The following is a 19,178-nucleotide window of genomic DNA, read 5'->3' on the forward strand; positions in this document are numbered from 1 at the left end:
ATGGGTCAGTTTGGGCACTCCAATCGATGTTTATCTATGCGAACGAAGCCTCTCCAGTGCGTTCTGTTAACGATAACGTGAGCAAGAATGCTTTGATACGGGGAAAAGTCGATATGATTAGAGATATTGACGCGTATAATGCTATCCCTAAAGATGAGGTACGAGCATATGTCGGTTGGAATAAGATGACATATAGTGTTAGCTTGACGGAGAAAGAAAGACAGCGTAGGTCTCCTCCTATTTGGATTGTACCCCACCAAGTTCATCTTTGTTTGCAAGGTAATGGTCAGAATCCGAGAGCTCAGCTTGGTAAGAGTGTGTGTGTTCACACATACGTTTATACGTCCCAGAAATCTCCTCCGTTCGTGCCAGCTAAAGGCACGAATTTTGCTTGTCACGATAGAGCATACACATGGTTGCCATCTGATTTTTCCGGCACATGTTATGTGGCATTTTTGCTTCCCCCTACATACACTGCTGTTTCCGATTACCATAAGACAAGATATGGTAGAGGTGTAATCGATGCAAAAGATACTGTCGCACAAGAAGCTGGAGACTTCTTTAAGGGGTTCCTACCCTTTTGGGGTCCTATGGCTAATAGTAGGAATATTCATCAGTTTACGAAAGTGGTTGAGGCCACTATAAATGAGACTGCAGGTGCCCTTAGCAATGTTACAGCTGAGCTTCAAGCGGATCGCCTTATGACAGTACAAAACCGCTTTGTATTAGATATTATACTTGCAGATAGAGGTGGGGTATGCAAATTGATTAGATCTAGTTGCTGCGTTTTCATACCAGATAATGCCCCGACAGTGTACCAAGCCATCTCTAGACTACATAAGATCTCTGAGTCTATTCATGTGGACGAAGGTAACTGGTCGTTGATGGGATGGTTATGGGAATCGCTGTCCAAATGGGGATGGAAGATTCTGATGTTCCTTGGTATGGCGTTAGCTATCCTTTTCTCGTGTTGTTTATGCATCCAGTGTGGTCCTGCCATTTGTAGTCTTTGTGCTACAATCTGTGTGAGAAGACCCGTCCCGAGAGAAGTAGAGGATAATAGGATGATGTTACAGCAACACCTTGATGACCTGATGAGAATAGATATAGACCTAGATTCAGATTGACGTGAGTTTAGGTTATTGCCTACGTAATGGCAAAAGGAGGGTCTGTGGTTCTGTAATTCTCAAACCTGACTCCATTTTAGTCTTGCCCTCACGTAGGCCTGTGAAGTAGGCCCAACGAACAAGTGGCCTGCCCTTCTGAGTTCGTGCATATATTAACTTGGGTTTTTCTGACTCTGAATGAACTGCAGAAAGAGTGACCCTTTTCACCTGAAACCGACCTTTTGCAGAACCAGTTTCACTAGCTGATCGTTGTCTGAAATTGGCAATCACTGTTCAGGACCTTGTTAACCTTTAGTTTCCTTGCACATATCTTATCCTAATCAGCATCTAAATTGTTTCTTTCCTTACGACTTTTCATTACATGGGTAGTGCTTTCAATTATGGGTTTGTCCGGCTTGTGGATATTGAATTTGGGACAGTCCTAATAATTAACTTTTGGGTTGGATTACTGTAAATTGGGTTTTTGTTAATGTGATACTCAGTTACAAAATGTGTCCTATTGGTCAGAATTTGGTGCAGTGGGTGTACATTTATAATGAGAATATTGTGTATAAAAGGTGATGTCTTGCTCTATGAAAATTGAGCAGTTTCTTGAGTTGTACACCGTGTTGTATTGCTGGGATTTCTGCTACTAGCTGCAGCTAATAAATTTGATCTCTGACGCCACCTAGAAGTATTCCGTGTCTCTGTATACCAAGGCAAGGGAACCCAGAGGACTTCGGGCGTGTCCCTGGCGCCGCTGGGTACTTGAAATCCCAGTTCTTCAGCTGGAGACCTGGCTCTTCAAATAATTCTGTGGGAACCACACACCTACACACCTGCTCAAGCACCTGGATACCTTGGCGGGGATTAGTATGCTCTAAAAGCATCATAACATTACAAAACATAACACGTTTGATTATTTTTTAATGAAAATTATTTTAATCGATTGGACAAAAAGCATGATTTGAATGTGTTTCAATGTTGCATCAGTATAGGAGGCATGTGTATTTATTACACACTCAGGTGATTATACAGGAGTATTTTTCTGTAGTTTCGTATTCATGCTCCAAAATAAAAATATAGTTTTTTGGCAAGTGGTAGTTTAATGGCCCAGCGGTGAACTTCAAACTCAGGGATGTGTAATTGCCAAATATGTATTCTGCTACCTTTGATATATATTACCCACCCGTAATTGCCCAGTAACTTCTTCCTGTTGGAGCTTAAAGATTATTATTATCCCTGGCGGTCATTAAAACGTATCTATGGCCTGATGTGTTGCCTGAGATCAATGAGTGATTGGTAAGAGTACCAGCAACCAGAACCTAGCTCAAAAAGAAACTGCAGAATTGAGGACGGAGGTTTGAATACGAGCCTAGTGCGTACAGTGCCAGATTTGAAAATCATCTGGTCCATGATCAATTCTTTGGGTAACTGGCCAAACATAGACGGCCCCAGTAGATAGCAAAGCTTCGAAAAATAATATTTTTGCATTTTACATGGGGATGACATGGCGACAGCGTCCTCTAACAGGGGCAGCTCCTCTGTTCAAGTGGATGAGCGCCTCCCCACTTAAAATCCCCCCAAAACTCTGAAAATAAAATGGCAATTTATTACCATTTTATTTTTCATCCCTGTCCCGAACAGAGCATCAGGACATGGACGGGGCTGCCGCTGAGTGACAGCAGCAGGGAGGAGGGTGGGCTGGCTATGCACTTGTATAAAGTGAGCATCTCTTTTTGGCTGGCTGTCTTACGACCGCCAACCATCCATGCGCACTGTAAACACCCCTAACCCCGCTGTCTCTGGGTTAGAGCAAGTGCAGGCATCCAGTACTCTGTGGAGCACCGAGTGAGGCTGCTTCCTCAAATCGGGCGATGATCTCATGCTGCATGAGAACAGCACCATGATTGGTCAAGAGAGTTGCTGCATCCAGTTTCGGTGGTGAGAAAAGGACCGGAGCAGAGAACGTCGCGTTCAGGAAAGTTTTAATTAATTTTTATTTTATTTTGCGGATGTGTGCCTGGCCCCCCGCCTGTAGATGCCAGCCGCCACTGTTCTCTAACCACTTCCAAAATGTCTTCAGTGCTTAACCACTGACACCCATAGTGTCAATCCAACTCTACAAACATGCTCTCACTTTACAGACACAAGCAGGGAACTGTTACCAACCAGATTATAGCCAGTGATACTCTAACTGGATGCAACCAGAAAGATTCCTAGTCGAGGCATAATAACCAGCCCATGATAGAGCAATAATGCCATCAACTCACACTCACCCCATCACCAAATGTGTGTAAAAAAATAAAAACACGCTTCTCTCTAGCTTGCATCTTTAGTATCACAATCTGCCTAAACTTACTCTGCAAAACAACATGGCTGACTTAACATGCAACATCCCTCATACATCCGAGGAAGAAACACCAGAGAAATCTACCATAAAAAAAGCACCATTCATCAAATAGCACATGCTCCTTTACCTTTTCAACTTCCTGTTTCCCACCTTCAACCGAGGAACACCACAAACGTATGGAAGCAAAGATTCTGACTTAATGAACTAAAAAGAAAACATCATCCCTCTCTCCCTTTTTTAAAAGCACCACTGACAAATCTAAGACACCGCTAAGCAAATGCCATACTCTAAAATCTGACCTAGACTTACCTTCCAATGCATCTAAGGAAATTACAATGCGTTTCAACTAGCTTTTGTACTGCGCATTTGTTATATTTAGAATTTTGTTTTAAAATTGCAATTTGACATTGCTTAACGTGAGCTACACTTTTATTGAAAAACCCCAGAGCTATAAAGAAAGCGATGTGAAGGTCACTTCCCTAAACAATCCAACTAGCTTTATCTTGGAGAAGTGTTTCTTTTGACACTTTCTCTAAATGTAAGAGATCCGGGGGCATATTATCAAGACAGGCGATACAATTATCGCCGTTTTAGCGGCAGAAAACTGCCGCTACAACGGCGATAATGGGCTTGATAATATGCTCTATGGAATTCCAATTGAAGCCCATGTTAGATGTCCTTCTCATCTAACATGGGCTTCAATTAGAATTCCATAGAGCATATTATCAAGCCCATTATCGCAGTTTTAGCGGCAGTTTTCTGCCGCTAAAACGGCGATAATTTGTCTCTGAAGCTGGAAGCCGCGGCTGTTGATTTAAGCCCTTGTCCTGTTCATGAGCTCCTGCGGGTTGCCGTAGGAGGCCCGTATGTATTCCACAGAAGTAAAGATTTATCACTGAGCCGACCTGTTAGGAGCAGCTCGTGTCCTAGGCTCAGGAGGCGACAGTGACGAATTGCCTGTTAATAACAGGTTACTCAGTCCTATACATCTTGATGTTCTTTTCATTTGTTCTGGATTGTGGCCTGAAACAGCAACGTCCTCACTGAGGCTGAGGAAGGAGGGGCTTGATGTGGGATACATTCTGCAGTAGCTGACAGTCTTTCAAAATAATGTTCTTGGATTCTTTTTGTAGTCACCAAGAGACCTTGAATCTCTCACTTGAAAGACAATATGGCGTCTTCCTAAATCCACATATGCTACACAAAGTGCGCCCCCCAGTTTTTTCTTTTTGATATATCTCGAATATTTAAATGGTTTGAATCCACAAAATACCGTTTGAAAAAACAAAGATCAAAAGACAGAGTGAAATTAGAAGAAAATTAAAACCAAATACAATGGAAATCAATAAAACAACAAGCATTGGAAATGCAATCGGGCTCGAAATTATTTGAGTTTGAGCTAATGGCATTGTAAATGGCAATGTCTTTTCGCCATGTGTTATGGAGTGTGTGCATGTGGTGTGTAGTGGAATAATGTGGGTTAGATTTGAATTGTAGCAATGGTGGAATGCTGTGCTTTACATGAATATGTTTAAAAGTAAAGTGTACCATACTGAGATTGCTACAATAGCTAATTGTGGATGCGTTAACAATTGATGCGTGCACTGATGGCTGGTGGTGTGTGTGACTATGCCACACTGGTGCCACTGCACCTGCTGCACAATGGTAGCTACGCCACACTGGTGGTACTACACCTGCTGCGCAACCATAGCTAAGTAACACTGATAACACCTCACCTGCTCCACGAATGGTAACTACGCCACACACTGGTGCCACTGCACCTGCTGCACAATCATAGCTAAGCAACACTACCACTACACCAGCTCCACCAATGGTAGCTACCAATCACCGGTACCACTGCACATGCTGCACCAATGATAGCTACGCCACACTGGTGCCACTGCACCTGCTGCACAATCATAGGTAAGCAACACTACCACTGCACCAGCTCCACCAATGGTAGCTACCACTCACCGGTACCACTGCACATGCTGCACCAATGATAGCTTCGCCACACTGGTGCCACTGCACCTGCTGCACAATCATAGCTAAGCAACACTACCACTGCACCAGCTCCACCAATGGTAGCTACCACTCAACGGTACCACTGCACATGCTGCACCAATGATAGCTACGCCACACTGGTGCCACTGCACCTGCTGCACATTCATAGCTAAGTAACACTGATAACACCTCACCTGCTCCACGAATGGTAACTACGCCACACACTGGTGCCACTGCACCTGCTGCACAATCATAGCTAAGCAACACTACCACTGCACCTGCTCCACCAATGGTAGCTACCACTCACCGGTACCACTGCACATGCTGCACCAATGATAGCTACGCCACACTGGTGCCACTGCACCTGCTGCACAATCATAGCTAAGTAACACTGATAACACTACACCTGCTACACAACGCCATCTACCACACACTGGTGCCACTGCACCTGCTGCACAATAATAGCTAAGCAACACTACCACTGCAACTGTCCCACCTATAATGCTATGCCACACTGGTGCCACTGCACCTACTGCACAATGGTAGCTACGCCACACTGGTGGTACTACACCTGCTGCGCAATCATAGCTAAGTAACACTGATAACACCTCACCTGCTCCATGAATGGTAACTACGCCACACACTGGTGCCACTGCACCTGCTGCACAATCATAGCTAAGCAACACTACCACTGCACCTGCTCCACCAATGGTAGCTACCACTCACCGGTACCACTGCACATGCTGCACCAATGATAGCTACGCCACACTGGTGCCACTGCACCTGCTGCACAATCATAGCTAAGCAACACTACCACTGCACCAGCTCCACCAATGGTAGCTACCACTCACCGGTACCACTGCACATGCTGCCCCAATGATAGCTTCGCCACACTGGTGCCACTGCACCTGCTGCACAATCATAGCTAAGTAACACTGATAACACTACACCTGCTACACAACGCCATCTACCACACACTGGTGCCACTGTACCTGCTGCACAATCATAGCTAAGCAACACTACCACTGCACCAGCTCCACCAATGGTAGCTACCACTCACCGGTACCACTGCACATGCTGCACCAATGATAGCTACGCCACACTGGGGCGACTGCACCTGCTGCGCATTCATAGCTAAGTAACACTGATAACACCTCACCTGCTCCACGAATGGTAACTACGCCACACACTGGTGCCACTGCACCTGCTTCACAATCATAGCTAAGCAACACTACCACTGCACCTGCTCCACCAATGGTAGCTACCACTCACCGGTACCACTGCACATGCTGCACCAATGATAGCTACGCCACACTGGTGCCACTGCACCTGCTGCACAATCATAGCTAAGTAACACTGATAACACTACACCTGCTACACAACGCCATCTACCACACACTGGTGCCACTGCACCTGCTTCACAATAATAGCTAAGCAACACTACCACTGCAACTGCTCCACCTATGGTGCTATGCCACACTGGTGCCACTGCACCTACTGCACAATGGTAGCTACGCCACACTGGTGGTACTACACCTGCTGCGCAATCATAGCTAAGTAACACTGATAACACCTCACCTGCTCCACGAATGGTAACTACGCCACACACTGGTGCCACTGCACCTGCTGCACAATCATAGCTAAGCAACACTACCACTGCACCTGCTCCACCAATGGTAGCTACCACTCACCGGTACCACTGCACATGCTCCACCAATGATAGCTACGCCACACTGGTGCCACTGCACCTGCTGCACAATCATAGCTAAGTAACACTGATAACACTACACCTGCTACACAACGCCATCTACCACACACTGGTGCCACTGCACCTGCTGCACAATAATAGCTAAGCAACACTACCACTGCAACTGCTCCACCTATAATGCTATGCCACACTGGTGCCACTGCACCTACTGCACAATGGTTGCTACGCCACACTGGTGGTACTACACCTGCTGCGCAATCATAGCTAAGTAACACTGATAACACCTCACCTGCTTCACGAATGGTAACTATGCCACACACTGGTGCCACTGCACCTGCTGCACAATTATAGCTAAGCAACACTACCACTGCACCTGCTCCACCAATGGTAGCTACCACTCACCGGTACCACTGCACATGCTGCACCAATGATAGCTACGCCACACTGGTGCCACTGCACCTGCTGCACAATCATAGCTAAGTAACACTGATAACACTACACCTGCTACACAACGCCATCTACCACACACTGGTGCCACTGCACCTGCTGCACAATTATAGCTAAGCAACACTACCACTGCAACTGCTCCACCTATGGTGCTATGCCACACTGGTGCCACTGCACCTACTGCACAATGGTAGCTACGCCACACTGGTGCCACTGCACCTGCTGCGCAATCATAGCTAAGTAACACTGATAACACCTCACCTGCTCCACGAATGGTAACTACGCCACACACTGGTGCCACTGCACCTGCTGCACAATCATAGCTAAGCACCACTACCACTGCACCAGCTCCACCAATGGTAGCTACCACTCACCGGTACCACTGCACATGCTGCACCAATGATAGCTACGCCACACTGGTGCCACTGCACCTGCTGCACAATCATAGCTAAGCAACACTACCACTGCACCAGCTCCACCAATGGTAGCTACCACTCACCGGTACCACTGCACATGCTGCACCAATGATAGCTACGCCACACTGGTGCCACTGCACCTGCTGCGCATTCATAGCTAAGTAACACTGATAACACCTCACCTGCTCCACGAATGGTAACTACGCTACACACTGGTGCCACTGCACCTGCTGCTCAATCATAGCTAAGCAACACTACCACTGCACCTGCTCCACCAATGGTAGCTACCACTCACCTGTACCACTGCACATGCTGCACCAATGATAGCTACGCCACACTGGTGCCACTGCACCTGCTGCGCATTCATAGCTAAGTAACACTGATAACACCTCACCTGCTCCACGAATGGTAACTACGCCACACACTGGTGCCACTGCACCTGCTGCACAATCATAGCTAAGCAACACTACCACTGCACCTGCTCCACCAATCGTAGCTACCACTCACCGGTACCACTGCACATGCTGCACCAATGATAGCTACGCCACACTGGTGCCACTGCACCTGCTGCACAATCATAGCTAAGTAACACTGATAACACTACACCTGCTACACAACGCCATCTACCACACACTGGTGCCACTGCACCTGCTGCACAATCATAGCTAAGCAACACTACCACTGCAACTGCTCCACCTATAATGCTATGCCACACTGGTGCCACTGCACCTACTGCACAATGGTAGCTACGCCACACTGGTGGTACTACACCTGCTGCGCAATCATAGCTAAGTAACACTGATAACACCTCACCTGCTCCACGAATGGTAACTACGCCACACACTGGTGCCACTGCACCTGCTGCACAATCATAGCTAAGCAACACTACCACTGCACCTGCTCCACCAATGGTAGCTACCACTCACCGGTACCAGTGCACATGCTGCACCAATGATAGCTACGCCACACTGGTGCCACTGCACCTGCTGCACAATCATAGCTAAGTAACACTGATAACACTACACCTGCTACACAACGCCATCTACCACACACTGGTGCCACTGCACCTGCTGCACAATAATAGCTAAGCAACACTACCACTGCAACTGCTCCACCTATGCTGCTATGCCACACTGGTGCCACTGCACCTACTGCACAATGTTAGCTACGCCACACTGGTGGACCTACACCTGCTGCGCAATCATAGCTAAGTAACACTGATAACACCTCACCTGCTCCACGAATGGTAACTACGCCACACACTGGTGCCACTGCACCTGCTGCACAATCATAGCTAAGCAACACTACCACTGCACCAGCTCCACCAATGGTCGCTACCACTCACCGGTACCACTGCACATGCTGCACCAATGATAGCTACGCCACACTGGTGCCACTGCACCTGTTGCACAATCATAGCTAAGCAACACTACCACTGCACCAGCTCCACCAATGGTAGCTACCACTCACCGGTACCACTGCACATGCTGCACCAATGAGAGCTATGCCACACTGGTGCCACTGCACCTGCTGCGCATTCATAGCTAAGTAACACTGATAACACCTCACCTGCTCCACGAATGGTAACTACGCCACACAATGGTGCCACTGCACCTGCTGCACAATCATAGCTAAGCAACACTACCACTGCACCAGCTCCACAATGGTAGCTACCACTCACCGGTACCACTGCACATGCTGCACCAATGATAGCTACGCCACACTGGTGCCACTGCACCTGCTGCGCATTCATAGCTAAGTAACACTGATAACACCTCACCTGCTCCACGAATGGTAACTACGCTACACACTGGTGCCACTGCACCTGCTGCACAATCATAGCTAAGCAACACTACCACTGCACCTGCTCCACCAATGGTAGCTACCACTCACCTGTACCACTGCACATGCTGCACCAATGATAGCTACGCCACACTGGTGCCACTGCACCTGCTGCGCATTCATAGCTAAGTAACACTGATAACACCTCACCTGCTCCACGAATGGTAACTACGCCACACACTGGTGCCACTGCACCTGCTGCACAATCATAGCTAAGCAACACTACCACTGCACCTGCTCCACCAATCGTAGCTACCACTCACCGGTACCACTGCACATGCTGCACCAATGATAGCTAGGCCACACTGGTGCCACTGCACCTGCTGCACAATCATAGCTAAGTAACACTGATAACACTACACCTGCTACACAACGCCATCTACCACACACTGGTGCCACTGCACCTGCTGCACAATCATAGCTAAGCAACACTACCACTGCAACTGCTCCACCTATAATGCTATGCCACACTGGTGCCACTGCACCTACTGCACAATGGTAGCTACGCCACACTGGTGGTACTACACCTGCTGCGCAATCATAGCTAAGTAACACTGATAACACCTCACCTGCTCCACGAATGGTAACTACGCCACACACTGGTGCCACTGCACCTGCTGCACAATCATAGCTAAGCAACACTACCACTGCACCAGCTCCACCAATGGTAGCTACCACTCACCGGTACCACTGCACATGCTGCACCAATGATAGCTACGCCACACTGGTGCCACTGCACCTGTTGCACAATCATAGCTAAGCAACACTACCACTGCACCAGCTCCACCAATGGTAGCTACCACTCACCGGTACCACTGCACATGCTGCACCAATGATAGCTATGCCACACTGGTGCCACTGCACCTGCTGCGCATTCATAGCTAAGTAACACTGATAACACCTCACCTGCTCCACGAATGGTAACTACGCCACACAATGGTGCCACTGCACCTGCTGCACAATCATAGCTAAGCAACACTACCACTGCACCTGCTCCACCAATGGTAGCTACCTCTCACCGGTACCACTGCACATGCTGCACCAATGATAGCTACGCCACACTGGTGCCACTGCACCTGCTGCACAATCATAGCTAAGTAACACTGATAACACTACACCTGCTACACAACGCCATCTACCACACACTGGTGCCACTGCACCTGCTGCACAATCATAGCTAAGCAACACTACCACTGCACCAGCTCCACCAATGGTAGCTACCACTCACCGGTACCACTGCACATGCTGCACCAATGATAGCTACGCCACACTGGTGCCACTGCACCTGCTGCGCATTCATAGCTAAGTAACACTGATAACACCTCACCTGCTCCACGAATGGTAACTACGCCACACACTGGTGCCACTGCACCTGCTGCACAATCATAGCTAAGCAACACTACCACTGCACCTGCTCCACCAATGGTAGCTACCACTCACCGGTACCACTGCACATGCTGCACCAATGATAGCTACGCCACACTGGTGCCACTGCACCTGCTGCACAATCATAGCTAAGTAACACTGATAACACTACACCTGCTACACAACGCCATCTACCACACACTGGTGCCACTGCACCCGCTGCACAATAATAGCTAAGCAACACTACCTCTGCAACTGCTCCACCTATGGTGCTATGCCACACTGGTGCCACTGCACCTACTGCACAATGGTAGCTACGCCACACTGGTGGTACTACACCTGCTGCGCAATCATAGCTAAGTAACACTGATAACACCTCACCTGCTCCATGAATGGTAACTACGCCACACACTGGTGCCACTGCACCTGCTGCACAATCATAGCTAAGCAACACTACCACTGCACCTGCTCCACCAATGGTAGCTACCACTCACCGGTACCACTGCACATGCTGCACCAATGATAGCTACGCCACACTGGTGCCACTGCACCTGCTGCACAATCATAGCTAAGTAACACTGATAACACTACACCTGCTATACAACGCCATCTACCACACACTGGTGCCACTGCACCGGCTGCACAATAATAGCTAAGCAACACTACCACTGCAACTGCTCCACCTATAATGCTATACCACACTGGTGCCACTGCACCTACTGCACAATGGTAGCTACGCCACATTGGTGGTACTACACCTGCTGCGCAATCATAGCTAAATAACACTGATAACACCTCACCTGCTCCACGAATGGTAACTACGCCACACACTGGTGCCACTGCACCTGCTGCACAATCATAGCTAAGCAACACTACCACTGCACCTGCTCCACCAATGGTAGCTACCACTCACCGGTACCACTGCACATGCTGCACCAATGATAGCTACGCCACACTGGTGCCACTGCACCTGCTGCAAAATCATAGCTAAGCAACACTACCACTGCACCAGCTCCACCAATGGTAGCTACCACTCACCGGTACCACTGCACATGCTGCACCAATTATAGCTACGCCACACTGGTGCCACTGCACCTGCTGCGCATTCATAGCTAAGTAACACTGATAACACCTCACCTGCTCCACGAATGGTAACTACGCCACACACTGGTGCCACTGCACCTGCTGCACAATCATAGCTAAGCAACACTACCACTGCACCTGCTCCACCAATGGTAGCTTCCACTCACCTGTACCACTGCACATGCTGCACCAATGATAGCTACGCCACACTGGTGCCACTGCACCTGCTGCACAATCATAGCTAAGTAACACTGATAACACTACACCTGCTACACAACGCCATCTACCACACACTGGTGCCACTGCACCTGCTACACAATAATAGCTAAGCAACACTACCACTGCAACTGCTCCACCTATGGTGCTATGCCACACTGGTGCCACAGCACCTACTGCACAATGGTAGCTACGCCACACTGGTGGTACTACACCTGCTGCGCAATCATAGCTAAGTAACACTGATAACACCTCACCTGCTCCACGAATGGTAACTACGCCACACACTGGTGCCACTGCACCTGCTGCACAATCATAGCTAAGCAACACTACCACTGCACAAGCTCCACTTACTGTTTCTTCACTCTCGCTGCCTACTCACAAGTTGTAATTTGCTATCGTGTAAAGGAACTACCACTGTAGATGAAAAGTCAAGTAACATTTATTTAATCTCTCCCCCGTACTGAACGAGTGGCTTTCCTGCTGCATTTTTAAAAATGTTTCATGCATGACTGCTGATATGGCCGGATGCTGATTTGCCTCTTTGTAAAATCATATTTTGTAACAGCTTCCAGAGAGGACTGACAGTTTGCACGTTTTAGCCTTCTGCCCGAAATGTATACATAAACACGGTTACTTCTATACGAGTTGTCAAAACACTAGACCCTTCATTTATTTGCAAAAGGTGAAAATTGATAACGAATCAAATTGTGTTCTGCCATACCGTAGCCCATACCGTATACACTTACACATGAAACGATGCACACGAACGCGCGCCCTCCAAACGCACTGCAGAATGGTGAAGGCGCCCAGAGCATCTGGATTCCATTACAGCGGCTCCCTGACAGCTCCTAATTAAAATTTATGGACGGCCCTGCGCATAACCGCACACGATATGCAGGAAGTGGCCCACGAGTAAAATATATGGCCTATTGCGTTACGACTACTATAAACACGGCACAGCGAGGACCAAGTACCATTCAGATTGGAACTAAAAGTACTGAAAAATCTCGCGCACTAAGGAATTTTTCCTGCACGATTCAGAAACCCCTTAACAATAGGAGCTCGGAGCTCCGCCCCCCTGCTGACACAGGCGTGACGTAGGCCAAGCCCTAAAAATGTTAGAAAGGGGATTCCTGGTTGGCTGAGGTATGCACCCAGGTCAGGCAGGAGCCACCACTCTAATCAGGGTAAGCTAAGTACACACTAAAAGATAACTTGTGCTCACCCTGTGATAGCTTGGCACAGAGCAGTCAGGCTTATCTAAAGAGGCAATGTATAAAGTATTTGTGCAGCACACAGTAACACAATGACTTCACCACAAAAAGACTCCACACACTTTTATGAAAATTGGGTATTATATTACAAACAGAATAAGACGAAAATGGCAAAAATACAAAGTATAGAAGTTGAGATATTGAATTTTAAAGGAATAAATGCAGTAAAGTACTTAAAAGCAAGTAGCGCTAACAAGGTTACTGGACCGGGGCAAAGTCAAAGTTTGGGCCGACAGTGATAGAGCGCCAGCCCGCTACAAGGCCCACACATGCCCTGGTGAGCAAAGTGTCTTTCTTGGTCGCAAACAGTGATATGTGTCTATGTCTAGGCCCACAAGTGCAGGTTGCATTGATCTTCTCCATGCAGTGAAAGCGATGTATCCGTTCTCAGGACGGGTCCGGGAGGCCAAAGGCGTCAAGCGATGTGCCAGATTCTGCCACACAGTCAAGGAAATGTGTCAATCTTACTAAGCTGCAGCCGCGGCGATACGCTGTCCGATGCGTTGATCTCTGGAGGCAAAGAGCTGGTTTCAAGGCGACGGGCTGATTTTACTCCCGCAACTGTGTCAATGCGTCAGTTCTGCTACACGCAAACAATAGAAGCGTCAAAATCTGTTTCAAGTATCTGGCCCACTTTCAGTGAGCCAGGCACAGGTGCAGGCGTACAGACTTTTATATCCCTGAGTCTCAAGCAACAGGAGGCAAGCCAACTAGCCCTTGGAGATCATTTGGAGTGAAGACATAATTTATCTGTCCTTTGGCAGAGTCAGAGAGCAACAGGCAGCAGGGCAACAAACAGAAAAGCAGGCCTTCCTGATCAGCAGCAGACCAGTTGAGAACGGAAAATAAAATAATGAATCAAACAATGAGTACACCCTCATAAATGTCTGTATATTTGTGTATAACCTAATATATGACGCACAGCATATGTTTAAGTGAAATAGGTAGAGCTCATTCTTTGTGAATTTTTATCTGTGGGGGATAATCAGTCCTTTGTGTGGGGACAGGACACTGCCTATTCAAGTGAAATGTTAGCCCCTCCCTTCCATTCTGTCTAGGCAAGGCCATCAGAACGCAAATGTATGTAAATGGGTACTCAAACACACCTATCCTTCCTGTGTTGTGGCTGTCTAGAGGGAATTCACAAAGTGTAGCTATCACCCACCCCAGAAGTGCATTGGGGACAGTCTGTCAGGCGCACAGAGCAGTAAGTGCAGAGATAGGTCCACTTTATAAAAGTGGCATTTCTAAAACAGTAATGCTAAATCCAACTTCACCAGTAAGAAGGATTTAGCATTAACATTCCAAAGATATGAAACATGAAAAAGTAACTCCTCTCTGATCAGGAATTACAGCATAAAAGTGTATTAAGGAATTCCCAATGCTAGCCTATGAGGAGGGTAGGCCTCACAGTACTGAAAAATTAATTTGGGGATTTGTCACTACCAGGACACATAACGGTTAAACACACATGTCCTACCTTTAACTTACAAGGCACCCTGCCCTTAGGGTTACTTAGGAACTACTTTAGGGGTTACATATTTAATAAAATGGGATTTTAGGCTTGACAAGTATTTTTAAATCCTATGCCGAAGTGGCAGTAAACTGCACACACAGGCATTGCAGTTGCAGGCCTGATACAGGTTTGAAAGACCACTTATGTGAATTGCACAATTAGTGCTGCAGGCCCACTAGTAGCATTTGAAGTACCGGCCCTGAGTATAGGGTAAACCAGTTTACAAGGGACTTACCAATGCACCAAATATGCCAAGCAGGTATACACCAATGTCAGCATGTTTAGGGGAGAAGCACATGCATGTTAGCACTGGTTAGCAGTCGGAGTCCTAAGGACAACAAAAAGAATTAGCAAAAACAGGAGGTAAGAGCAAAATGTCTGGAGGAAGACTACCCTCAGATACCATTTCTAACTAAAAAGAACACAAATCTACCCGAGTACCACTAGTAGGTGCAAGTATTGCAAACATTGGCATAGTGTTGAGTTCAGTGTGGCAAAAGAGTTGTTATGCAATTTATTCAGCAAGAAAACCTGAGTATAACTTCATAACTCCGTAGTGCCTGACCTGGTATATTTATTTGCACCCAAAATGAGGGAAGGACAATTGTATTCCCAGATAATGCCAGGATCCTCTCACCCAAATGGAGCTGATTGCCTCAATCATGTCTGGAACATTTATGTAGGGTGCTGAAAAGTATGTGGACATGGATGCACTTATGTTGTTTCATGGGTGCCTGGCTGAGTGAATGATGGACTCCATAGGGCTCCGTGTGGCTTTGCACTGACAAGTTAGTGATTAGCTTTGTGGAAGGATACCATACATCTATCTCAGGAGCATACACAACATATTTACAATCTCCAGCCTTCACTCCGAAACCATTTGGTCTCTGTGTGTTGGGGAGGTAGGCGACCAGCTTCTTTGAAGTATCCACAAATCTCTTTGCCAGAGAGGAACTACTGCTCTCCTCTTCCTTCTGAGATCTGCTTTCCTGAAGAACTTGGCCTCCTGTTTGAGATACAGACATTTTGGTCTGGTAAGCTAACCAGATGTTGCCCACACTAGCCATCCAATGGCTGTTAGACGCCTGAATCTGAACACTTATATTGGCAACCATATCAGCTTTAGAAAGTACAGTGTGAAGGAAAGCATCTTAACAATCTTTTCAATATATGAACAATTCCAAAATATTTCCATCCTCAGATCTAATATAATTATTTTGTAAATGAAGTATAAGGAACATTATTCTCAGAAACATGATGCCATTTATAGAAAAACAGGGAAAGGAATTGATTCGAGATGCTGGTTTTTTAATGATCCGCAGGTTTAAGATTAGAGCTTGCAGACATGGTGGGGGCGTCTTAACTATAGTTTTCGCGAAGGGGCACATCCTGATCTCACTTTGTGGATGGGACATTATCTTAAAGATAAGTGCATTGCTAATATGCTGAGCCTAAAGAGTTTTCCCTTAAAGGGTCCCTTGCAACTCATCATGTTCTAGAATGGCCAGACGTGTATAGAAACTAGAATGCTCTAAACATCAAAGCAATTTAAAAGTAGATTATATTCATCTAAAATATCGATATACCTCTCTAAACGTCTAAACTGTTTCAAAGTAGAATATATACTGCCTTGTCTGCCATTCATGCACATGCAGCTTACTGTTCCACTTCCACTTTACCAATATGCACCATTAAAGTAACTTTATAAGTCAAGAATGGGTATTACCCAATCCCAGCAGGACATTTATGTGATGAAGCACTAGAATTTCTGCCATCCCTTGGAGACTTTAATTACAGATTATACGTCTTACTGGTAGCTGCCACCACACATGGGGTATACAGACATTTTCAATCAATCAATAAATGTTTCTTTATTCAATTATAAGATTAAATCAAAAAATTACAGACAAATATTTTAATATACAGTGTTACAACCATTGGTAAATATCATCCAAAATTTAACTATAAAATACTTAGAAAAATATTTTAAAAAGTGAAAGAAATAAAAACATAATCAAGCGTAATAGAAGCTATCATGAACAAGTCAGTGCAAGACTTATCATCGGTGAATAACACCTATAAAGCAGTAGAATTGTGACAATTAAAGTGCATTTTTCAAAAAGGCTCCCACGGAATAAGTCCTTATTGATTCGGGGGCATCCACAGATAGTGAAAGGCGATAAAAACCATGGGTTTTAACTATTGATAATAGGAAAATGTTTCTAGGTACATCATAAAATGTACACAAAAATATTAAATGTGCCAGGGTTTGGGGGATGATTCATCACAGGGACAGAGCAGAATGGTTTCTGGGTCGAATTGGTCAAGGGGGAAACTGAAGTGGCATCTGATGGTACCTAGATGAATTTTGTGAGTAATGCCCTTTCCCTTATGTTATTTACATACAGCAAATATGGCTTGATTCCTTCTGTCTTTTGTAGACTCATCGGTTCTCTCATGTTGGGCCTCATGACCACTCTATCTTCCCTAATAGATGCTGCTCTTTTTAGGAACAGGTCTTTAATTTTGGCAGACTCCTCCTTAGAGATAGGGTATGGGTGAGAGAACTATTCTGGTCTTCCCATGGCTTCCATTGTGTTTTTTTGTATATATTTCAGCCATGGGATTCTTAGGCCATAATTACAAGACAAACAATCCTATATAATGTCATGACTATAGGAGGTCTCTGGGTTGTTCCAGATGGAGATCCATGGTAGAAGGGGGGCAAGCTCCACCAAATCCGTGACATAAGTCAGGCATAGTTCCTTATGTATAAAGTGCCGTGAGCTGCATGTTCCAAGGACAAGAAGACTCCTGCAGAAATGATTTTCTTCTCTTTGCAGCCTACTACAGTCTCTGTACCCCCACATTTTAGCCCTGAAAGTGACAAGAGGTAGGCATTTCGAATCTTTCCAACAAAGGGACAATGGGTTTACCCCCTACTCTGGTGGATACATTAACAAGAGCCCCCTCTGCTCTGTTGAATAGTGAGCAGCGGTTGAAAAGGCAGAGCACAAAACTGTTGATGATATCAAAAAGCACTTCCAAATAAGGGAATTCACTAACCTTTGTGATGTTGAGTACCTTGATAGATATTGTCCAAAGGCCTTTCTTAGATATGGGTACTATGGTAGCTTGCTGCCTAGGGGCCGGAATCTTACAGGATACTACAGCGTTCAAGGAAGAGGTAATAATGGGGGCCCATAGATCAACATTACCTTTATAGATGTCCATGGGAAACCCCATCCTGTCCCGGGGCTTTATTGGAGGGGATACCATGTGTGGCCTTTATTACCTGCTCAAGCGCAAACCTAATTAATAAAGGAAAAGAGGGACAAGCATTGACAAGCTCTTTAGGCATTCGATTCTTCGAAGAGTAGATATGCTTGACATTTTAGAAACCCAAAGTAAAAGCATGTGAGTGGCAATGTGGACAGGGTTGGACGTGGCCCTCTCTGCCAGGTCACTCCTCAACTTTTCTCCTTCACCCTTCTTGCTTCTGAACCCGTTTTTGTTCGCTTTTAGAACTCTGTGCATTTTACCACTGCTAACCAGTGCTAAGCTCTTTGTGGTCTCTCCTTTAAACATGGTAAAACTGGCTTACACATTTAGATGACCTATAAGCCCCTTGTAAAGTGGGAATATAGGTACCAAGGGTATGTAAATTAAATGCTACTGGTGGGCCTTCAGCACTTACTGTGCCACACTCTGAAGTAGTACTTCGAAACCTGTCTCAGGCATTCCATTGCAGCCTGTGTGTACAGTTGTAAACTGCCATTTTGACCTTGGAAAATAAACCTTTTGCTAGGCCTCAATCTTCCATTTTACTACATATCAGTCACCCC

General features: G+C 46.3%; 1 protein-coding gene across 2 annotated transcripts in view; it reads right to left on the reverse strand.

Moving 5' to 3' along the window:
- Nucleotides 1-19,178, reverse strand: part of MATN2 (matrilin 2) — a 669,488-nt gene that overhangs the window by 245,757 nt on the left and 404,553 nt on the right. The gene's annotated exons all lie outside the window — the stretch shown is intronic.

Source organism: Lissotriton helveticus, chromosome 4_1 (genome assembly GCF_964261635.1).
Source record: "Lissotriton helveticus chromosome 4_1, aLisHel1.1, whole genome shotgun sequence".
Classification (NCBI taxonomy): domain Eukaryota; kingdom Metazoa; phylum Chordata; class Amphibia; order Caudata; family Salamandridae; genus Lissotriton; species Lissotriton helveticus.